General features: G+C 41.7%; 1 protein-coding gene across 3 annotated transcripts in view; it reads right to left on the reverse strand.

The window, feature by feature from the left end:
- Positions 1 to 22,790, reverse strand: part of MTUS2 (microtubule associated scaffold protein 2) — a 738,607-nt gene that overhangs the window by 695,770 nt on the left and 20,047 nt on the right. The window contains exon 1 of one of the 3 annotated variants that reach the window (XM_069882861.1): positions 6,233 to 7,021. The exons of the other annotated variants lie outside the window; for them this stretch is intronic. The gene's annotated coding sequence lies outside the window, so the exon portion shown is untranslated. Of the gene's footprint in view, positions 1 to 6,232; positions 7,022 to 22,790 lie in introns of those variants that run through there. 3 annotated transcript variants of the gene reach the window in all.

The raw sequence follows: 22,790 nt of genomic DNA on the forward strand, positions 1-22,790 counted from the left end.
AGATAACTTATAATTTTTCCTTTAAGAGAGTTTAACAATTACTTGACCATGATCAAGATTTAATATAATCTAATGGTATATGCCACAATCATTCTTTTAAATCATTGCAGTATTTCCCTTCTCAACATGAAGGTATTTCCAAAATTCCCATGACTGCTAAGCAAATTTGCAATGATGTAGTAAAGGCATAAATAATACACCATAAATATATGCATCTCCAGTTGTTGCTCACTCCCATCAGTGTAGCTATTTATTCAGCATTTCGTTAGTCAATTATCTGTGCATATCAGTTGTTATATTTTGGGGGATTTTCCAGCATAAAATGTACAGATGAACAAGGAGGAGTGGGAGAGAAAAATCTGCTAGAAGAAAAGGGTCAGAGGCAATATATTTTGAAATCTTTCTGCATGCATTTCTGGGCTACTCAGAATAAATCTGAACTACTTACATACACTGTGCATAAATGTGAATTTATCAATTGGGTGAGAAGGGTTACATCTCCAGCCCAGCTCCAAAGAAGTTTAAGAAGAGCCCTTCCAATCAAAATCTCAGTCCTGCACTTTCTCTTTTATAATCCACAACTGCTTCAGAGTTCATTATTCTCAGCACTGTTGGTATTCGTTTCAATGCTGGAGCCAACACTTGTTATTCAAGTAAGGAAGGATCTTCGCAGATATGAAATATAAATGCCAAGCTCCACAATACTTCTCTGGACCAGCATTGACATTTTTATTTGTCTGCTTAGTTATTGAGTAGTTTAACTCCACAGTAACAGAAACTCTGAAATCAGTCTACAAAGTTTTCTTGTGTCCGTAAGACTACCCTCATACTTCTTCTGCTGGCCTCAAGTGTCACACCGAAATAAAACAGAACTAATGTTGCCACTACACTTATCACAATCATGAAAAACATTATGTAAAGACTAAATAGGCAGCAGCATAAAGCAACGTACACAATTACTCAGCATGCTGCTTGTGTGCTCTGCAGGTGTAATCCTGTGAGTAGAATTTGGCCTGATGGTTTGGAATAGGCTTCAAACAGGTGTCCACATTTCTCAAATGGCTGAGGCATGGTTTAATGTAAAAGTATAACATCAGGTAGATCCATACCGTATCATGACTTCATAATATATTTTGTCTAGGATGTGCAGTCATGAAAAATACTGCTCCAGAATCAACTCCCTTTAATTTCAAACCTGCTTTTGTTGTTTTCGTTGTTCCTGGGATCTGGTAGGGCTCTACAGAAACAGCGGGTGTGTTGCTTCCCAGAAAAGAAGACACCTAGAGAATACAGATACCAAGGGAAATGCATATCCAGCACATAGGGATACCACGGGGTTTGGCACTACTCAAAAATCTGGAAAAGAATTTCAGGACTTTAAGTGCTTGCTTCCCCACTGAATGCCAAAGAAGCATCTCCAGCTCTTCTCATGGTATCTGGGTCATGGTACTGCAAGGGTCCAGAAGGCTAAATATTAGCAAAAAATAGCACGTATATTGAAATAAGGTTTTTGGGCCTTTTACTGGGTTTAGAATCACACAGTAGTTTGGGTTGCAAGGGCTTTTAAAGATCATCCAGTTCCAACCCACCTGCCATGGGCAGGGACACCTCCCACTAGATCAGGCTGCTCAAGGCCCCATCCAACCTGGCCTTGAACACCTCCAGGAATGGGGCAGCCACAGCTTCCCTGGGCAACCTGTGCCAGGGCCTCACCACTCTCATTGTGAAGAAATTCTTCCTTATGTCTACCCTAAATCTGACCCTCTCCAGTTCACACTCATCGCCCCTAGTCCTATCACTACATGCCTTTGTAAAAAGCCCCTCCCCAGCTTTCCTTTACGTCCCCTTCAGGGAAGGTCGCTACAGGGTCTTCTCGGAGCCTTCTTTTCTCCAGGCTGAACAAACACAACTCTCTCAGTCTGTCCTTCTATGGGAGGTGCTCCAGTCCTCTGATCATCTTTGTAGCCCTCCTGTGGGCCTCTTGCAACAGCTCCATATCCTTCTTATGTTGAGGATTCCAGAACTAGACACAGTACTCCATATGAGGTCTCACAAGGGAGGAACAGAGGGGCAGAATCACCTCCCTCGATCTGCTGGCCATACTCCTTTTGATGCAGCCCTGGATACAGTTTGGCCTTCTGGGCTGCAAGTGCGCATTGCCAGCTCTTGTCAAGCTTTTTATTGACCAGCACCCCCAAGTCCTTCTCAGCAAGTCAGCTCTCAATCGCATCATCCCCCATACTGTACTGAAACCTTGGATTGCCCTAACCCAGATGTAGGACCTTGCACTTGGCCTTGTTGAACTTGATGAGATTGACACAGACCCACTTCTCCAGCCTGTCCAGGTCCCTCTGGATGACATCCCATCCTCCCGATGTGGCAACAGCACCACTCAGCTTGGTGTCATCTGCAAAGTTGCTGAGGGTGCACTCAATCTCACAGTCTTTATCATTGATGAAGATACTAAACAGCACTGGTCCCAATATGGACTCCTGAGAGACACCACTTGTCACAGATCTCCATCTGGACTTCAAGCCATTGACCACTATTCTTTGAATACGACCATCCAACCAGTTTCTTATCCACCAAACAGTCCACCCATCAAATCCATATCTCTCCAATATAGAGAGAAGGATGTTGTTGGGGATTGTGTCAAAGGCTTTACAGAAGTCCAGACAGATCACACCCAATGGTTTTCCCATGTCCACTGATGTAGTTACCCCATCATAGAAAGCCACTAGGTTAGTCAGACTGGACTTGCCCTTGGAGAAACCACGCTGGCTGCCTCTAATCGCCCTTCCATCCTCCATGTGCTTTAGCATAGCTTCTAGGAGGATCTGTTCCATGATCTTCCCAGATACAGAGGTGAGGCTGACAGGCTGATAGTTCCCAGGGTCATATTTTCTACCTTTTTGAAAAGCCCTAATACTTTCCCATCAGTAGTGACTTTTGATACAGTGATGTGGCTACGTTGAAAATCTTAGGCATTACCAAGATCAGGGAGACTGCTCAAAGGGAAATGATAGCTTTACAAGGAAGCCACATAAGCAATGGGTAAAGCATTTTAAAGACACACCCCTGTTTCAGTTACCAGCACGCGCATCCATTTGGGGAGAAAACTAAGTTCCTTTGCAAGAGCTGCCCAAAATAGCCCATAGCCTGCTCCAGCACTGACCTTCCCACAGGGCGATGGGGACCTGCAGGATGTGTCTATCTGGTTCATAATCATCTTCTGCATGGCCAGTGAAAGGGGCTCTGCTTCAACATGGCATCTGGACTAGATAACCTCCACCACTCCCTCGCAGCCAACGCTATGCCGTGATCCTAAAGGAAGCTGGGAATAAACTTGTGCCTTTATCTGTTGTGGCAAACAACACTTTGTTCATTACATAGGGAGAAAGGGAGCTACAGTCAAGCCTCCTTCAGTGTGTATATACACACATAGACATGCACACACACTTATTTATACATACGTTTGACACACCCACAGGCTGCCATCCCGTTGAGCCGGGAGGATGGGGGAAGGAAGCACTGATCTCCATATCAGATCTTGGGATCCATCAGATCCCAGACTAGGGAAACCTGGGTAAGCTGGGTAGTGCACTGCTACCAGATAGTGACAATGACCTTTTTAATGTATTGAAAATTCAGCCAGAAAGGTGACAAAGGAGATTTTGGGAGGAAAGAAAAGATCAAAATAATAATAGTTTCAAAGCACTGTACTTATTTTAGACATTCTTACAGCATGTTTCCATAGGAACTGGAATGCAAAGGAGCACACTGCAGCAGTGTTCACAAATGTGTGGTTTAGTGGCTTGTTAAGGATCAGTTAAGGCCACCATGATCACTTTGACAGTGCCAGGCACCTGCTGCCTTTGCTGCACAACAGGACCTTAGCTATGATGTCTTGCAAAATCTAGGAAAAGAAACATTTTCCCCTTGTTTTTCCCTCTTATCCTGTAGGCATGGCTGGTTTTGCATCCTTGCATAGCCACAGTGCTAAGCACTGCCCACCCAGACCTCCTGTATGGCATGAAGGCAACGGTGTTTAACTCTGGTATTTCACAAACCACATGAAAGTGCAAACAAAGCAGGCTTGTTTAGCTGCTGGGGAGATGGTGTGGGAGTTACACATGGGACTGGCTTTTGTATCCAGCTTTGGCACTCACCTGCTGAGTGACCTTGTAGAAGTCACGCCAGGTAAGATCTGCTCCATCTGTCAGTCTCCTGAAACGCATCTAGTCCAGCTCAGCAGGTAAGCACTTCCCTGGCCAACAAGAACAGCATCTACCCTGCCAAAGACAGTTGCCCCACAGACAGATTTCTTGTCCCCAAAGCACCCACACAGCTACTCCTGTCTACATTCAGTTGGTCATGTACATATATTAAGCACTTCATCCACACCTCAAGCTGCCACGTGGCAATTGATTATTTTCTCCACTGAAAATTGTCCAATATAATGTGAGGTCTATGCTGCAGCTCACCAGAGCAGCATTTAACTGCATGAAGGGTGTACTGCATGTCTCAGAGCAAGGGATGGGCATGTGGGTACTTCTGGTAACCCTCCTGCTGGGACAGCCCTAGAAGCCTGTAGATGATGTGACGAGCCAGCCCTAGTGTGTTATCACCTTTAACTCCTCCAGCATCAGCCACCTCAGTAAGATGTCTTCAAAACTAACAAGGGCTTTGTCTCAGGGGGAAATAAAAGACAAGCATTTGAAGCAAAGAGATACAGCCTATTTGATACCAGGGACTGAGTAGATACCTGGGGCTGAGTAGAATTAAGCTATTTAACTGTGTAGACATCACATACTGAAAGGGAACAAAACACCTCTGGAATATGATGAACTGGACACCTCTCCCTTTGATGCATCAGGAGTCTGAGTGATCAGTTCACCTTTCAGATGGTAAAAATAAGACAAAATTACTCCCATCTCTTGTGCTATCATTCCTAAATGAGTGAATAGTGTAGTGGCAGCAAGTTTGTAAAGGGCTTTCTCACCAGTTCATGTGAAGTGCTGCTTAAGTTACCTGTGCTATGGATTGAGAGAAAAATAGAACTTTGTTACTTATAAATTTTAAAAACCCTTAATATCCACATATATTGAAACCTATCCAACTCATCCCAAGTAAAGGTAGATAATTTCCAACAATACAGGGTAAAATACACTCTTTAACTTCTTATTCCAGTAAAAAACTGAGCCAAATAGCTGAGGACTCTGCTTCTGGCTAGTTGCATCATCCAGACCATAGCTGACAGGGGAAAGCAATCTCAGGAGCCAACTACAGATACCTTTGTAGAGTTGTGGAAGTGCTGAAAACTGTTAATATTTGAAGTTACATTTGGTAAATCAATAGTTGCCTACAGCATAGAAGTACTTTAAAAACACTGAAAGAAACAGTAAATTAATTTAGATTTTTAGATACTCTACATATTGCAATGTTTCTCGCTCATGAAAACTTCAAATAGTAGGTATTGCTATAAGTATCCATACATAAACTACAGATTTGACAAACAAATTTTGATACAGGATGTCTGAATCCAAGTCTTATTTCAAATGTTACAATGACAGTTTGTATTTCAGTCAGTGGAAGGACAGAAAAAAATATCCAGGGAGACTTGAGAGTCTAACACTGAAATATAGTTTAGTTATTAAAAAAAAATTAAAAAACAAATTCTGTCTTTAGAATCTGATTTTTTAAGAAAAGAAAGATCTGATTATTTGATCTCTTTTTCCGCCTCTCCAACCAAGTAATTGTGGGCAAGGTGCTTTCAAATTGTATCCCATTACATCTACACCTTGTATTTTGAGGCTCAGAAGCACTATGTTACAAGTATCCATTATTTATGCCCCAGTGCCTCTGAAGGCATACTCTGAAGTGGCAGAAGACATGCTCTAACTCCAGTTCTCCAGTCTGAGTGAAATTTACTGGCTTACAACAGTGCTGCAACAGAAACTCAAAAGCAGTGTGTACATCTGTGTGTCTGCACAACTCCAGATGCAAATACTGAGATTCCCAGCTGGGAACAGTCATAAACCAGGATGAGCTGTAATAAACACAAGTATAGTCTACTTCACAGTCCAAACTAAATAAAAGACACAGAGCACACAGACTGCATACAGTATATAGATGTTAGGATATCCGATACTGTTATATTTTACATTGAATAACTCCATCTATAATAAAGAGTAAAGTCCAGCACTGGACAAGCCAGCTGCTGTGAACTCACCCAAGCACTCAGCTTTCTGTTCTGGGTCCCCTTGCAGGTAAGTCAGATCCAGGTCTTCTCTCTCGCATCCAGAATCTGGCTGTTACTACTTGAGGCCACATCTCACTTCAGGAAATCATCGCTTTCAAAGAGAGCACTGATGCACAGGGCAGCAAACAAGCCCAGCAAGGGCCAAGGCGCAGGACCTCCCTAGAGGCTAAGAATGAGCAGGAACCTGCCAACTTTATCATCCACTCCTGGAAGCATTTCTCCAACTTAGCTTTCCCACCATAAATTTTTGATGCAGGAAAACAATTTAAAAAAAGAAAAAAAAAAGCAATCCAGTCATTAATCCTCCAGGATGGAGAGAAAGAAGGAAGCTGCCACAGCAGTGCCTGTTTTGAATGCTTGGCAGGTACACAGGCACAAGGGGGATGATGCTATAGATAAGCACAGACAGAAATAGCTAGAAGGATGAGCTGGCTCAGGGTGGCGGTGGTGAAACGCAGCAATCTCCCTTCTCCTTCACCAAAACCAGCAGCTGACTCGCAGACTCACCAAGCGTGCTGGCAGGAGAAGGACCTTCAGCCTCTGAACCTCATGCTGGAAATATCCTTCTTGCACGGATCCCCTTCTACAGCTCAGATAGATGCTTTGAGGACTGCATCTTCTCAGCCTGCTTCTGACTCAGGGCACACAACCTGCTTACTGCCTGTCGTGGGTTTTGGTTCTGTTCCCAGAATCCTGCCAGGAAGCCGTTTGCTCACAGATGCCCCTGTACCGGCAGCAAAATCCAGCAATTATGGCTCAGAAAATACTGCCGAAGCACCGACCTGGAGTATCTGGGCAGCCACCTCTCCTCTCCCCCACAAGCAGCCTCACGCAGTTTCCCTACTGCTCTTAACAGCCTGCAAGGAGACAAGCAGAGAGCTGTCACCTGTCACTTATGCAACTTAGCTGCAAAAATGCAAAATAGCGAAATGTAAGTATTTTGCTCAGTTGCCATCATTTAATAAACCTTTGTCACCCCCACCCCCCTCCGCTATGGCAACAAAGTTTAACTTCTAAAATTGGAACACAGTCTCACCTGGCTGTACCTGCACTGGGAAACAAGGAGGGTTAAAAATCCTGCTCTTTAAATCTACTTGAGCAGGAACAATTAGCCAGCGCCTTCTCTGTTCTGTGCAGTATTAGTTCCCAAGAACCAAGGTCCATGGCTGTCAGTTCAATGGGATGACCCTGAGGAACCCTCCAGCTTAGATGGAGTTGAGACAGGCAAGGACCCTCTGAGCTCACCTACAGGCAGCAGTCTGGGAAGGAAGAAATCTTATGCAAACCTCAGAACAAAGTAGGGGAAAAAGAGATGGAGTGAAGTAAAGAATCACTGAATCACTAGGTTGGAAAAGACCCACAGGATCATCTAGTCCAACCATTCCTATCAAACACTAAACCATGCCCCTTAGCACCTCATCCACCCATCCCTTAAACATCTCCAGGGATGGTGACTCAACCACCTCCCTGGGCAGCCTGTTCCAGTGCCCAGTGACCCTTTCCGTGAAAAATTTTTTCCTAATGTCCAGCCTGAATCTCCCCTGGCAGAGCTTGAGGCCATTCCCTCTCGTCCTGTCCCCTGTCACTTGGGAGAAGAGGCCAGCTCCCTCCTATCCACAATCTCCTTTCAGGTAGTTGCAGAGAGCAATGAGGTCTCCTCTCAGCCTCCTCTTCTCCAGGCTAAACAACCCCAGCTCTCTCAGCCGCTCCTCGTAAGACTTGTTCTCCAGCCCCTTCACCAGCTTTGTTGCTCTTCTCTGGACTCGCTCCAGAGCCTCAACATCCTTCTTGTGGTGAGGGGCCCAGAACTGAACACAGGACTCGAGGAGTGGTCTCACCAGTGCCAAGTACAGAGGGAGAATAACCTCCCTGGACCTGCTGGTCATGCTGTTTCTGATCCAAGCCAAGATGCCATTGGCCTTCTTGGCCACCTGTACACATTTGTGGCTCATGTTCAGTCGCTGTCAATCAACACCCCCAGGTCCCTCTCCTCCAGGCAGCTTTTCAGCCAGACTTCTAGTCTGTAGCACTGCACAGGGTTGTTGTGCCCCAAGTGCAGGACCTGGTATCTGGCCTTGTTAAACTTCATGCCATTGGTCTCAGCCCAGCGGCCCAGCCTGTTCAGATCCCTTTGCAGAGCCTCCCTGCCCTCCAGCAGATCAACACTTCCACCCAGAAAGGGAGGGAGGCATGAGCATCACTGCTATGGTTTCAGTGAGGAGGAGCAAAGGTGGTAAGGGTTGACAAGGTGTGCACCAGAGAACAGACTGACCACAGAAGACCAGGACTGGGGCATAAAAAAGTGAAATTAAGCAATAAAGCAGAATTCATGAGAGAGGCTGGCAGCCAGGGATGTGGGAACACAACAGAAGGAAGGAACAAGTGCGGGGAAAAAAGAGCTGTTAAAGGAAAAGGAGGAAGAATGATCAGAGACACAAATAAAAAAATCAGTGCTCAGAAAAACACTGGAAAAAAAACCCAAAAACAACAACAACAAAAAAGTTAAATCACAAACCAGCCTCATTTCAGCTGATTTTATTAATCTCCTGACACTGAAAATGTCATGTTCTGATATGTCCTAATTTCCTCGCTGTTTGCTCCCGGTAACTGTTCCTGTGCTATGCTACTTCACCCACTGAGCCATGCACACATGGCCGGGATGAGGCAGAGAATATTCCTGAGTGCAAAGGGACAAGAGGCCAATAGCACAAAGTGGGCAGCGGGGTAGAGGGGAGCTAAGCTCCTCTACATCAACACTACATTGACCTGTAGGTGGAGCACCTACAGACTTAGGATCAGGTGTAATACTTGAGCTGCTTTCTAGACCACTAGCTCTAGCGCTGCTTACTCAGGTTGCTTGAGAAAACCTCATCGACTACAGTCATCTCATTAAATTAAACATGCCCAGGTAGATTCCCACCTTCCAAGATAGGACTGTAATGGGTGACTGCATGCAAACTGCCTAATGGGGACATCTCCCTAACTCCCAAAACAAGCCTGAGAAGTTGGCAGGAGAAAGCTGGCTGGGAGAAGCCAAATTCAGGCCAGGGACTGCTCCAGCAGTTCCTCCATGCAGGCAGACAGCCTCTCCCCAGGGGCCAGCAGTGCTCTTTGCTAACAGACATAAACCTGTAGCTTACTGTGATACTGTAGTTGTTCAGACAAAACCTACTATTTTTTCTTCATTCCCCTTCATTTATCTTGGCTGCTCTAGAAAAATCAGTAAAGATAGTATATTTGTCATGGTAGGAAACCTCAAGAATCTAAAATAAATGGCTTTTGAGATAGGGGTGAAAAATAAAAACCTTAGGTTCAGAAAGATAAAATATGGAGTGACAGCAGAGATAAAGAGAAACTTATATTTGATGTAAACAACTGCAATAGCTACCTTTGAACAGTTTATACCCAGAAACAGTTTTCAGGCATATTTATTTGTTGTTTTCCAGGAAATAGAGAATTATTTTTCTAAAACTGACTGCTCATTTTCCTGATTATATTGTCTTGTTAGACAAGAACCAATGTTACATGACAGTGCTTGGGTGGTAGTACAAAAGCAACCCACTGTAGTTTAAATTAAAGCTTTTCAAACTCATTAAACACAAAGTATATGCAGACCATTTGTTGTGGTTTAACCCAGCAGGCAGGTAAACTCCACATAGATATTTGCTCACTCCTCCCCTCAGTGTGATGTGGGAGAGAATTTGGGGAAACAAAAAAAAAAAAACTTGCAGATTGAGATAAAGACAGTTTAACAGGAAAAAAAAAAAGAAGGGGGAAATAATGCAATTAATAATGATAAAAGAATATGCAAAACAAGTGATGCACAGTGCAACTGCTCACCACCTGCTAACTGATGCCCAGCCAGTCCCCAAGCTGTAGTCGCCACTCCTAGCCAACTCCCCCCAGTTTATGTGCTGAGTATAATGTCATGCAGTTTGAAATATCCCCTTGGACAGTCTGGGTCAACTGTTCCAGATGTGTCCCCTCCCAGCTTCTTGTACACCCCCAACCTCCTCGCTGGCAGGGCAGTGTGAGAAGCTGAAATGTCCTTAACTCTGTGTGAGCACTGCTCAGCAACAACTAAAACTGTGTTATCAATATCATTGTCATCCTAAATCCAAATTACAGCACTCTACTAGCTACTACAAAGAAAATTAACCATGCCCCAGTAGAAACCATGACACTACTAAATCTAAAAGTATTTGAAAGATTTAGTGTCTAAACTGTCCCTTTTTAAAGTATTCATCTCAGCTGGGGTTACCTCCTTTCAAATTAATGCAGAAGTAAGTTTTGAAAAGCAGGTACCTGTGTGACCAGAAACCAGGTGAGACATTTTTTTGGCAGTTCATTGAAAATCATTACTTTGTATAAAGCATGGTTTCATTATTTCAGACTTGTATTTGCGTGTATTTTGCACTGCTTTCACAACAAGGTAAACAGGTACCACATTTTCTTTGTCAAAGGGGAGAACACAGATGCAGTATTTATGGTTTGACGTTTACCCATCTAAATGATGGGTAAGAAAACAAGAACAGTAACAGATGGACTTCTTTTAATTGAATTTAAGATATTATGAGCTATTTATGGTTTTAAAACACCAAAAAGCAAACACAGTATGCCTCCCTGCTACATAATACTTCATCTGAGATTTAACATCTGAATTTGTTGAAATAACCACAGATCAATCTAAGGTAGATGTTTTACTGTCCTGTTTTTGCTTTGCCAAATTGTTTGATGAATTATCTTTGCAAAGAGTTCTTAAATATCTGGTTTATCCTTCTAATAGGATTTGGTTGCTTATAACTTTAACAGCCAAAACCACACCTCGGACATCTGTAATCTTCCTCACCATCACCCCAACTTAAAAAAAAAACTGTCTTAAGCTCTTTATTCTACTAGGAATAAACACTTTTGATAACTAACTGGGGATTCTTTTTGTAGGCAACAATATACATAGAGCTTATTGGCTGGTATAGTTTTGATGCAAGGGATGCTCTTCTGCCTTGGACTATCATGAACTTCAGTATTGCACAAAGATCACTGGGTCAGCAAAGGAGAGGACACCCAATTTTGCTGTAGGAAATAAATACCAACTCCTCATACAACAACAAAATATACAAAACCTATTTTCCCCAAGCCAGAGAAAGGATATTTCTAAGAACCATGAGAGAACGTGAACACTATGAACCCAAGCTGCTCACCAGAATAGACGCAACAGCACTAGAAATAAAAATCTGAAATGCTTTCTTCATGTACCAAAAGCTTGTGTGTCACCAATATCAAAGTCTACATTTTAAAGGGTGTTTTTTAATCACAGCTTCTAGAAAACCATCATCACTGCTTTGCTTCAGAAATAACTGTATTTTATCTAAATAGACTTGCATATTTAACCATGTTTTGTCTAATATGAAAGAATCCAAATAATACACTTATTGTGTACCACAGACAACATGCAACAAGCTAAAATCACTATCGGAATCATTTCTCCTCTGATATCAATATTTATAGCTCCTACTATAGAATAATAACTGTCTGAAAGATGTGTTGCTGTTGCCTATATTGTATTTTATATTTTAATAGCAGAGCAGGTTGTTTGGCTTTTGTATTTATTTTTAAAGTGATTTTGGTGTTTGCAGAGTCTGGTACATTTAAGTCCTAGAGATTAAAGTCCCCCCTGAGCTAGGAAATTGTGAAAGAAGATGGCTTCAGCTATAGTGAGGTCTAGAACTCTTCAGTTGCTCCATGTACACTCATCTCTGGCTTTTCTGAGGAAGCTGCCACCTAGGATTAGCTTACTGTCTGCCATTTAATGTATTCAGATGCTCACTGTGGTATTTTGAGCTTCGTTCAGCTTTCTATAAAGGCAGTTCAAGGTATTTTATAGCAGTTGCCCACTTGGATCAGACACAAAGCCCATCTGACCTCTCATCCCATCTCCAATAGCACTATGAACCAAATATTTCAAGGGATAATGTAAGAGTAATGCAGAGGGTATAAAAAGAATAAACATTCCTTTTATCTCAGATCTAGCCATTAAAGACTGGATGAGCTCTTATTTGTAAGATTTTACTTAATTACCCTCTCGGTATGTCCTAAATAATTACAGTTTATATACATATTGTGTCTCTTTTCTAGCATCCTGGTCAGTTTCAACCGACTTCAACAGAAGAGTTGAGTTCCCACAAGTTTTTTGAAAGCCACTGACCAGGGAGAGGAGTGAAAGGCCTGTAAAGAAAGGCTGAGAAAAGGCTATAAAGTAAGATGTAACCTCACATGACAACAGAAAGCCTTGATGGGAAAGAGTTCTTCCTTAATGATGGGAAAGCAGCAACTGAAATAAGTATTTTATGAGACTCCAAGGAATTCATCTCTTCATTAAGGTTTCTCTCCTACAGTGATTGCCTGTTGCCTAGTAAGGTGTAGCTGTGACTGATGCTTCCCCAGCAATTACAGCATCACTAAGGGCTCTTTTGAATGCGGCTCCTGACACATAAGAATTTAGTGCAACTCAGTTAAAAAGCGAACTAATCATGAGACACAAGTCCAATGGAAACAAAGTCTTCCATTAGTTATTCTGCTAGTTTTGCAATCACTAGCAAAATTCTGAAGTCCTGAAACCAACAGATTTATCATCTGTTTTTAATTCTACTGATTTTTTATGTGCAGTGCTTCATATAGGCGTTACAGTTGCTGAATGCTACAGTTCTATCTGTTATGATAAAGGGGTTTATTTTTAGTCCTGAATCAATTTGAATTTGTCAACAGTGACTATTAGAGAATGTCCCATTTCTTTTTCATTAGAAAGTAGAGAGAAGAGGAGCCTCCAGTGCTCTTCAACAAGTTCTCTAAATTTTACTGAACACAGTGGAAGTGTTCTAGTCAGTTCAGAAACAGCTATTCTTCCTACTCTTATACCAATACTCCTATGTGGACACTACAGCACATGCTCTATCTAAGAATAGCCTTGCAAATATTGGTAACTCTGCATAAGTACTCCTATTTTTACAAGTATGGGACATCTCATTCTAGCTCTAGCTTTAAGGATCAATAATCCAAATGGTAAACAAGGAAACAGAAGCACAGGGATGCCCACTGACCTAGCAAAAGGTCATGAATCACACCAGCAACAGATCTCTGATGAGAACCAAAGCTTCTGAACACAGAAAGAGACACTCTAGCAGCTAACATCCTTCTCTCTAGCTACCTCACGTTGCCTGTTCTGGGGATACTAAAACCCAAAATGTCCTTCAACAAAAACAACTTCAGTTCATTTATATTGCTATTGAAGATTAAATTACTCCCAGCAGCACAGAGCTATTTTCTCCTGAAAGACTCGTTTACCAATTATAATACTAGTATCTGATGCACATAAGTGGCTACTTACCAAGTTACTTGTATTGAAGGGACAATTGTGGTACCTGGATTCAACCTCCAGTCATGTTTGGTATCAATTAAATATTTCCAGATGCCTGAGCAGAGCCAGTCTAAAAGAGTACCCATGCAATTAATGAGTTCCATGCATTCTTTTCAGAGCACGTGAAAATGGGTCAGCACCACTTTAAAGTGTGCACATCATCCTGCCCTGGGGAAAAGTATAAAAGGTGATGTTTTGAGATGCCTTCCAGCTCTCCTCTTCTGCATCTACAACACACATTATTGAGATAAAGCCTATGTTGAGCAGTATCTGTTTCTAACTGACTTCAGACTGTTTTACCTTCCTCTTTGAAAGCCTCTCTTGGGTCCCTGCATTTTACTTCTTTCTCATCCCTCCAAGTTTCATTTCTGCCTGCCCATTCCTGAACCTCCTTCCAATCTTCCCACCTAATTATCTTCCTTAGTCTGTTTTCTCTAATCTAAGTTTCATGCCTTCCCTTCTATATTTATGCTTAATTTCAAACCATGCTCGTAGTCATACTGTACTGACGGTTTCATTAAATTATGTATGAAAACAAGTGATAAGTACCATTCTAAGACACAGATGAAACTGCCAAGGATTCTATTGCACAATTAGGTTAAATTAGCTATGATAGACCTGCAACAATGCTAATAGATTTCATTTTACTCACTGCACCTACTGTGGCTTAACATCATGCCCAAAGACACTCTGACACCAACAGTTAACCAATGCAAGTGGTTCAGTTCTGTGTTATTCAGCCTTAGTGAGCCAGATATTTTTAATGTTATTTCTACACAATTCCTAGCAGCCAGGGCCTGTGTAATTATGTGTGTCATTCAGAGCACCCTCCTGCAATCTGCAGAGCCCGGCCATGCCAGCAGCCAGTCTGGTAAATGATCAGTTTGGAGCAGGAATAAAGAGTTGAAGCTGTGTACATAAGAAGCATCCATGTAGCTGAGGAGGGAGGCATTAGTCATTATGCTAACAGAATATCCTGACTACAAAAACGACCATAGTATACACAGATTAAGGCTCTGCTTATCACTGATATCAAATAAGAGGATTACACATTGCATGTAATCAGAGATGTTTTCACCTTCACTCTTCTTCGTATCCCAAGCAATCTTCTCCAGCCTTTCAGAAAAGAGCACTCAAGATGAACTCTTAGAATATAAAAGTTAATAAGCAGTAGAAATGGCTGAGTTTTGCTAGATCTGTGGGAAGTTCACTCCTCAGCAGAAAAAAAGTATCTTTTCTGACCTCTAAAGATATTTCATAGAGCAGATATTCTTTTACAGCAACAACATAAGCTGGCATACACTCTTCTACCTTACTTTGATGATGAATTGCATACATTTGATTGTTCTCACAGAAGAAATATAGGCTGTTCCATTACTGACTATGGAGTTAGAGAAGGGAAATGGTGTCTGGAAGAGGGCTTGCAGACTAATCAGTAAGGACTAGCTTTTGCACTAGGAATGGAGACCGACCACCTTTTTTAGTGAAAAGTAGCTATTTACAGGTTTTGGTAGTTAAAGAATTCTCTCTCTCTTGCCCTATCCTCTCATAGGGGTGTAGTTAAGTTCCTGCAATAAAAACAACAGGTCAGCTTAGAAGGATGAGTGTGGTGCACTTAAGGAGGTGTTAAGGAAATGGATCCTCCTTCTAACATCTCAAATCATATGTAAATGACCACATATTCTGCAAAGGGCAGCTCCAGCTCCAAGGGACTTTTACACCTAATAGACCAGATTCAAGGAGTATTAGTTCCAGCATGCACTGCATTTTCTTCAGAACATCGTCCTACCAATGATTTACAGGTGCACTTTTTCCAGAATCACAGCAATTAATTCTTCCCTTGGATCATGTGGCAATGGCAGTTTTCATAATTCCAGCAGCTAAAAATTCTAGTCCAAGAATATCTGTATGCTAACAGGATTGTTACAGTAGCACCACCCTTTATTTGTTGAACCTCATGAGGAACAACAAGGCCAAGTGCAAGGTCAATCTGCAGTTTCAATACAGGATGGAGGATTATATGATTGAGAGTCTCCCTGCAGAGAAGGACCTGGGGGTGCTCATTGATGGAAGTTCAATATGAGCCAGCAATGCACTCTTGCAGCCCAGAAAGCCAAATGTATCCTGGGCTGCATCAGAAGAAGTGTGGCCAGCAGGGTGAGGGAGGGGATTCTGCCCCTCTACTCCGCTCTTGTGAGACCTCATCTGGAGTGTTGCATCCAGTTCTGGAAACCTCAATGTAAGAAGGATACCGAGCTGTTGGAATGGGTCCAGAGGAGGGCTACAAGGACGATCAGAAGTCTGGAGCACCTCTGCTATGAGGATAGGCTGAGAGCTGGGGTTCTTCGGCCTGGAGAAGAGAAGGCTCCAGGGAGATCTTAGAGCAGACTTCCAGTACCTGAAGGGGGCTACAAAAAAGCCGGGGAGGGACTTTTTACCAAGGCATGTAGTGATAAGACATGGGTGGATGGCTTTAAGTTGGAGGGGAGCAGATTAAGACTAGATATTAGGAAGAAATTCTTCATGATGAGGGTGATGAGGCACTGACACAGGTTGCCCCATCCCTGGAGGTGTTCAAGGCCAGGTTGGATGGGGCCCTGGGCAGCCTAGTCTAGTGGGACGTGTCCCTGCCCATGGCAGGGCAGGTAGGGAGGGAGGGTGTGAAACTAGATGATTCTTAAGGTCCGTTGCAACCCAAACCGTTCTATGATTCTATGATTCTATTTCAATGCAGTTTGCATTACTATAACCTAGCAACTTAAAGCAAAATCCAAACTCCTTTAACAACATTTACAAAAAGGAAATAAAATACAGTGTCCTGAGGTTTTTGTAGTCCTGAAGTCACACATTATGATCTGAATACAATAAACCAATAAAGACCCAATAGTCTCAACCCACTGAAACAGAATTTTAATTGAACTTGTAAATAAGTAAAGACGTATCCCAAATAAATTCATGCTTCCTTTTGAAGTCAAAAAGAAAAAAAAAAAGAAAAAAAAAAGGGGGGGAGGGGAAGGGCTGGGGAAATAAATCTCTGAAGCAGTGACTGCTAGACCTGAGAACCACTTTTGTTCTCACTGATGAGGATGGGATGATCTGATGGAGACACGATACCCATGACAACACTTTCAGAGGAAGGGAAAGGCTGGTACTGGCAGGATGTCTAATAACCAGCTCTAAGCATGCTAGATAGATAGGGAGAGCCTGTAAACCCTGGCAGAACCAGAAGTGTAGTGAGATTCTTAGAAGTGGTTACTGAAGCCAATGAGCCTCTTGACAAGTACCACTTCAGAGGAATGTCATTATGCATCATTATTTTGCTTTCAAATCCCTCTTCAGCCAGCACACATTAAAACGTACCATTTCAAACTGTCAAATAAATGACCCTACCCTGGTAAATCAGGTGTCTATAACTGAATGCTATGCAACTCAGATGTAACATCATGGTAAGTTGCTGGAGTTGTCTCAGAGCAAAGTGAGAGAAGACATTCAAGCCCCAGGTAGCTTTCTTGCTTATTCATGACCAATATTCTGTTGTGATAGACTTAATCATGAAAGTTCAAAATGCTGAAGTTAATCCATAGAGTTCACTTATTAAATCATTTATCTTAGATTAGTTATTCCTGAGAATGGCTTATGTCAAAAGGCAGAAATCTGAATTTAATGCAAAAGCAATCTAACATACTTGATAGTGATTTTCTGCGGAATTAGGGGGAAAAAAAGATTAGAACTGACTCATCACTATTGATCTAGCACAGAACTTATTACACAGCAAAACCATTTTTACCAGCAGCCCCACACAGCTTCACCAGTCAACAACCACTGAAGATATAAGCAGTGTAGTGTAACTCAAACAGAAACATGCCGTGGAAGGCACAGAGAAGTCATTGACGAGCAAGGCATCAAACTGGCCAAGGACCAGGGAAGACCTGAAGGTCTTTCAGGGATAAGGATAAGCACTTCCTAGTGTCTTGGCAACAGAGGAGAGTCAGCAGAGGAGGTTGGCACAGAAGGTGGGCAGCAGGGAAAACCAGCCAGGAGAGAGGTGTGCACAGCTGTGACAGGAAAGCCATTACATCAGAAGTTGGGCACTGAAGACCTAAGCGGTGTAACAGAAAAAGTGACAGGATTTCATACAGGATGATGTGCAAGTAAAGTCCTGCTGTGGGAATGGGCAGCTAGCAGTCAGCTGTATCCTCTGCACATAAAAAATGTGCAGAGAAAAGGAGTAGAATATCTATGTTAGCTAGCTCGCTACTTACAGAGAGGAACCAGAGATGGACCAAGATACAGAATGGCATGGCAGGAGATCAGGTAGTTCAGGGTCTTATAAAGAGCTGACCTAGCAGTAGTAACTGCAGCTGCAAAAGGTGGTCAAACCATGTCAATCTCAGTCAGGAACTAAAAAGAAAACCCCCCAGCCAGGAATGGAAAATATGGATCTATAAACTATGGCTAGGCAAAAACTTCAGCATGATTCCAAATAAAATGTTTTTCATGTGAAGTTCAGTGTCAACAGCAGTATCTTACATTTGAGAACGTTCCATTTTTTTCAAGTAAAAAGGCTGAAAAAGCTGAAGAAAATATGGCAGGTATGGCAAAGCTGGAAGAGACCAATTGATGGTGGCAAAAAAACCCCAGCATAACAATTTTTCTGAAAGCTGTTTCCTTATTCCTTTCTTCTTTCTTTATCAGAAGTTTAGCTTCCCCTCTCTCTCTACCCAGACCTGCATGGCCTAACACAATTTCAGGTCAGTAGAACAACACTGAAATTTTCTCCTAATTGAACCAAAACATTATTTTCAAGCTATATCAATATGAAACTATACATGCTCCATTCTAGTTTGTGTCCTGTTCTCATCTCATTAAGAGATGAGCCTTTTGGGAACATGACATTTTCTAACCCTCACCGTAATCTTCCCTTTTGTCCAAGAGAAGGAGCAAGGGGAATTAAAAAAAACAACATATCCAGAAGATTTTACTGATAGTAAAATAACTGAAGAGATGGGTAAGGCAGTCAGGCCATGAATTTACAGGAGAGGGAAATGGAATGGATAACTTTAGGGAGACCAGGAGAGAGACTTATGAAAGAAAAACCTGACTGCTGACTCTTAGGGGTGCAGTAGGTAGTGACAAGGTGGTGACAGTAAGCACCTACTTTCAGTCATTATATCAGCAAGTTTATTCTCAATCATTTATACATCACAGGAAAAAAAATACGTTATGCAAAGAAATTCTTCACATTTGGGATCAAGTTCAGTATGGGAAGACAGTTCAAGCTCTTTCACCTACTCCCCAAACTTCCCTTTACCTCTCTCCCACCACTTGCAATATGAGCAAAGTAATCCCTTTCATATCCTTCAAAGTTTCATCTTCACTGAACATTATCAGTAGTCCCCAGAGTTCTAATTTATATCCTATTACAGTACTATGTGAGACTTAAATTAGCAGATGCCAAGCCAATTGCCCAGGAAATTTTAGCAAAGTAGTCTTTGAAATTTAGTACAAGTGGAACATGTATTCACAGCAATACCAGAATAATGTAGGTTTCTTTAAAAACTGAGGCAGGTTCATTATTTTATACATTCTGTTCTAATCTAGAAATAGCATAGATCCCTAAGTATATGAAATATCCATATTACCCCATATGAGTGAAAAGTGAGAAAAATATACATTATGAAGCAAGCTGTACACCTATACCCAGGCTTCTTCAGTTCATAACATTCCTAAGTGGTAAATACCTAACAAATATCCTTCAGGAGGATTTGGGAGAAAGATTGTCTTTCTTCTTCACTTTTAAAGAAAGGTTCCTTTTATACTCTTAATCTTTTCTCATACTGAGGAGTGGAACAACCGTTTACTTTTCTTCTGATTTCTGTGGAACCAGCATGCAAAGCATACATTTGACACCATAGAAACAGCATTTTAAATGTAAGTAAAATTAATAAACCCCTGAAATGTACAGAAGCCAATTCTTAAACAGCATTAGGAGTATACAGAAAAAGAAGAATGTTCTTGCATATCAGAAAAGGGAAGACAAACTCTGAGCTTCCTGTAGTTATTTTTTGAATGGCTTATTAAGTCAGTGAAGACCTCTTCTTCCTTCCTTAAGAGTTTAATTCACTTAAGCAAACAGCAGTCTGAATTTTTCCTTCAGACATGTCTTTATATGTGATAACTATTCATACGAGGAGTAATATTTGGGTGGAAAAAGCCTTACAATAAATTTAAATCTGGCAAGCTTTTCTTCTTCCAGAAAGTCAAAATTAATAGGAGGGGTAGTATCTCAGTATTCAGGGATACACTACCAATACAGTGATACACTGCAGGGGAAAAAAAAATTAACCCTTAAAAGGGAAAGGGATCATTGCTGGGAGATCATTTCGGGAGATAACTTTGCCAGCAGAGTGATGGATCCCAACAGAGAAACACAGACAAATCCATAACTGCAGCTCAGATGTAAACAGATGAGATTTGACAGGGATTACTTGTATGCTAGAAGAAATATAAATACCAGGCTGCAATCTCATTTACTTCCATCAGGAAAAAAAACCAGAGCCTACATTTATTTACTTGTAAGAGTGATTAAAACAAATACAAGTAGAAGAAATTTAATATTGGAAAAACCTGCAATTCAAAAATTGTGAGTCATTCCTCCAAAACGTCATCATTCAAAATAAATTGCAATGCATTTCTTTGTTAATTGTTACTTCAGCCTTTGAGGGCAGTTGTCTTACTTTTTCTAGCTTTTTTTTTCTCTTTAGACTGTAGGGATTAGAAAAAGTTAATAAACATACCTATAAATAACATGTGTGAAAATCAGGCATTTAAAAAATGAAATATGAGGAGACCCACAGGAAAAATTAGGAGGACTGCAGTGAATATTATTAAAATCATCTAGAAAAAGAGAAAGTGAGGAAGACTGTTTCAAACTTGGTCCCCATAGCATGCACAAGTCTTAGGAAGCTCTCCATGAACACAGACTGGATGAAAATGAGGTATTTTGGGAAGAAATGAATCCTCAGACCTATGGATCCACTCCTACTACCCCAGCAGAGCAACACACCTCCATGCTTCCCTGTCCCCATCTTTCTCATCTGATAAAGAAACCAAGACTCCTTGAACTGGAGCATCACCCTCAAGCCTGCTCTAGATGCCCAGCTCAGTAAGGAGAGAACAGGGATACATGCAGAGAAAACTCCAAGAAAGTCTTCAGAGCCCTATAGACACCAGTGCTGGATTTTTAATACACTAAGTACTCCACCAGTCAGATCAGCAAATAGTAAGGATGCTCAGGTCTTAGCGTTAGTAACTCACTTGTGGCAATTACAGATGTGAATGAGATACAGAATTGTCTCAAAAATGCACACCCTAGCACATAATACTGAATTTATTCATTCTCGAGAACTATCGCAAGTTCAAAGCCCTAAGTGGAAATACATGTATCACCAAGATCAATAGCGCTGCCTTTTATCAGAACTCTCCAGCTCCATGGTTACTTCTTCAGCATATATGAAGGATTACCAGGATATAAAGGGATCAGATTCACTTCAATGTGTTAAGACATCAGAAAAAATCAAACACGCAGGTCTTTGACTCCAAATTACTTCAGAGGTTAAGATGGAAACTGCACAAGTTACCTGCCGTAACATCATCTGAGCAGTATTAATGCTTACTTTAAAGCATTGGATCATCTGCCTTGTCTTTTAACAGCTTGAATACCAAACACAAACACAGCGGGAGAAAGAGTTAATACTATTACTGGTAGCCCTAGCAAAGGGCTGAAAACTCTTCTGACTTTCTGGAGTGTCCTGTTCAAGTTACTCATCAGTTCAAGATTTTTCATTATCTAACACTATATTAGGATTTGTACTTGTCAAAATATGTAAGCTTCAAACGGTCAGGATACTGCTTTGGTAAAGACTGCCTACTCCAGGCTACCTTCTCAGCTCTCTGGCTGATGCAGCCCATTCATAAAGTGGTGGTTACTCACTCTCCATCTGAAGAGAAGCTTTAAGATTTGAGAAAAGGACGACTCCTTCCAGATGGAAAATCTGGCATCTGTTTGCAACCAGCCTCTACCTTGCTGTATGTGGAATAATCGAAAACTCAGCTCCCACTGAGAAATCATCTTCATTCCTAAAAATCACCATTTTCTCCTCGATCCACTTAAGATGTAATCCACTTGACTGTAATTCCCACTCCAATCTCCCAGAGATGCACACTCTAGCACTGCTAGGCAAAGAAAAAACTATCATTCATTACGGTAAGTCTTCTGTAAGCAGTCTGACAACACACCAGCCTGGTCTGGGGGATCATTCACATCAGGGATCGCTCTCTGTAGTAGCATGGACAAGAGCAAATCAGATCTGGCTCCCTCATGCCCACCAATACAGCTTCTCATCACTATTCCAGCAAGTTTTAGCACTTCAAACATGCCTTCTTGCTGATCGTGTATGCCCACAACACATACACTCAATGAAAAGTACTCTGTTGCTCACCGTATTTCACAAGCTTTGAAAGGAAAAAAATGCACACAGAGTAATAATTATGTTTTACAGGACACTGTATGGGGTCCAGAAGAGACCCCTAAGATGAGTGCTGGGTAGTGCAGAACACTTCTCGGCGTAGAGCACAACGCACCAAGCAGCGCAAGCAAGTCACTCCCTGCCACATATCTGGCTCTTGTTCAGCAATTTAGATATAGTCTAATGAGGTCTGACGAGCCTCTACACTTGTACAAGTAGCAAGGTAATTATGAGACCTCACAAGATTTTGCTTCTCTTCAAAACCCTTTGGAAGCTTACAGAAGTGTTGGTAAAAGAACAGACAAACCTAGGGACATATTTAAAGTGAAAGAGAGAAACTGCACCATTGCAACTTAGACTGGGCAAAAGTAGAATATAGGTAAGTCATGGAGGCATCAATGTGAATCTAACTATTTCTTACTACCATATTTAATTTACAATTCCATGAAAACCAAAAAGTCATACTTTCACTTATCAAGAATTCAGAAATTCTTCTCAAAAACTAAACTTGATAAAGCTCACAAATACACTTCTCTATACCCCAACATGTGATCGTAAAACTTGGAGTGGTCCCCTTCTAGACAAT

The sequence above is a fragment of the Phaenicophaeus curvirostris genome, chromosome 1 (genome assembly GCF_032191515.1).
Source record: "Phaenicophaeus curvirostris isolate KB17595 chromosome 1, BPBGC_Pcur_1.0, whole genome shotgun sequence".
NCBI lineage: Eukaryota > Metazoa > Chordata > Aves > Cuculiformes > Cuculidae > Phaenicophaeus > Phaenicophaeus curvirostris.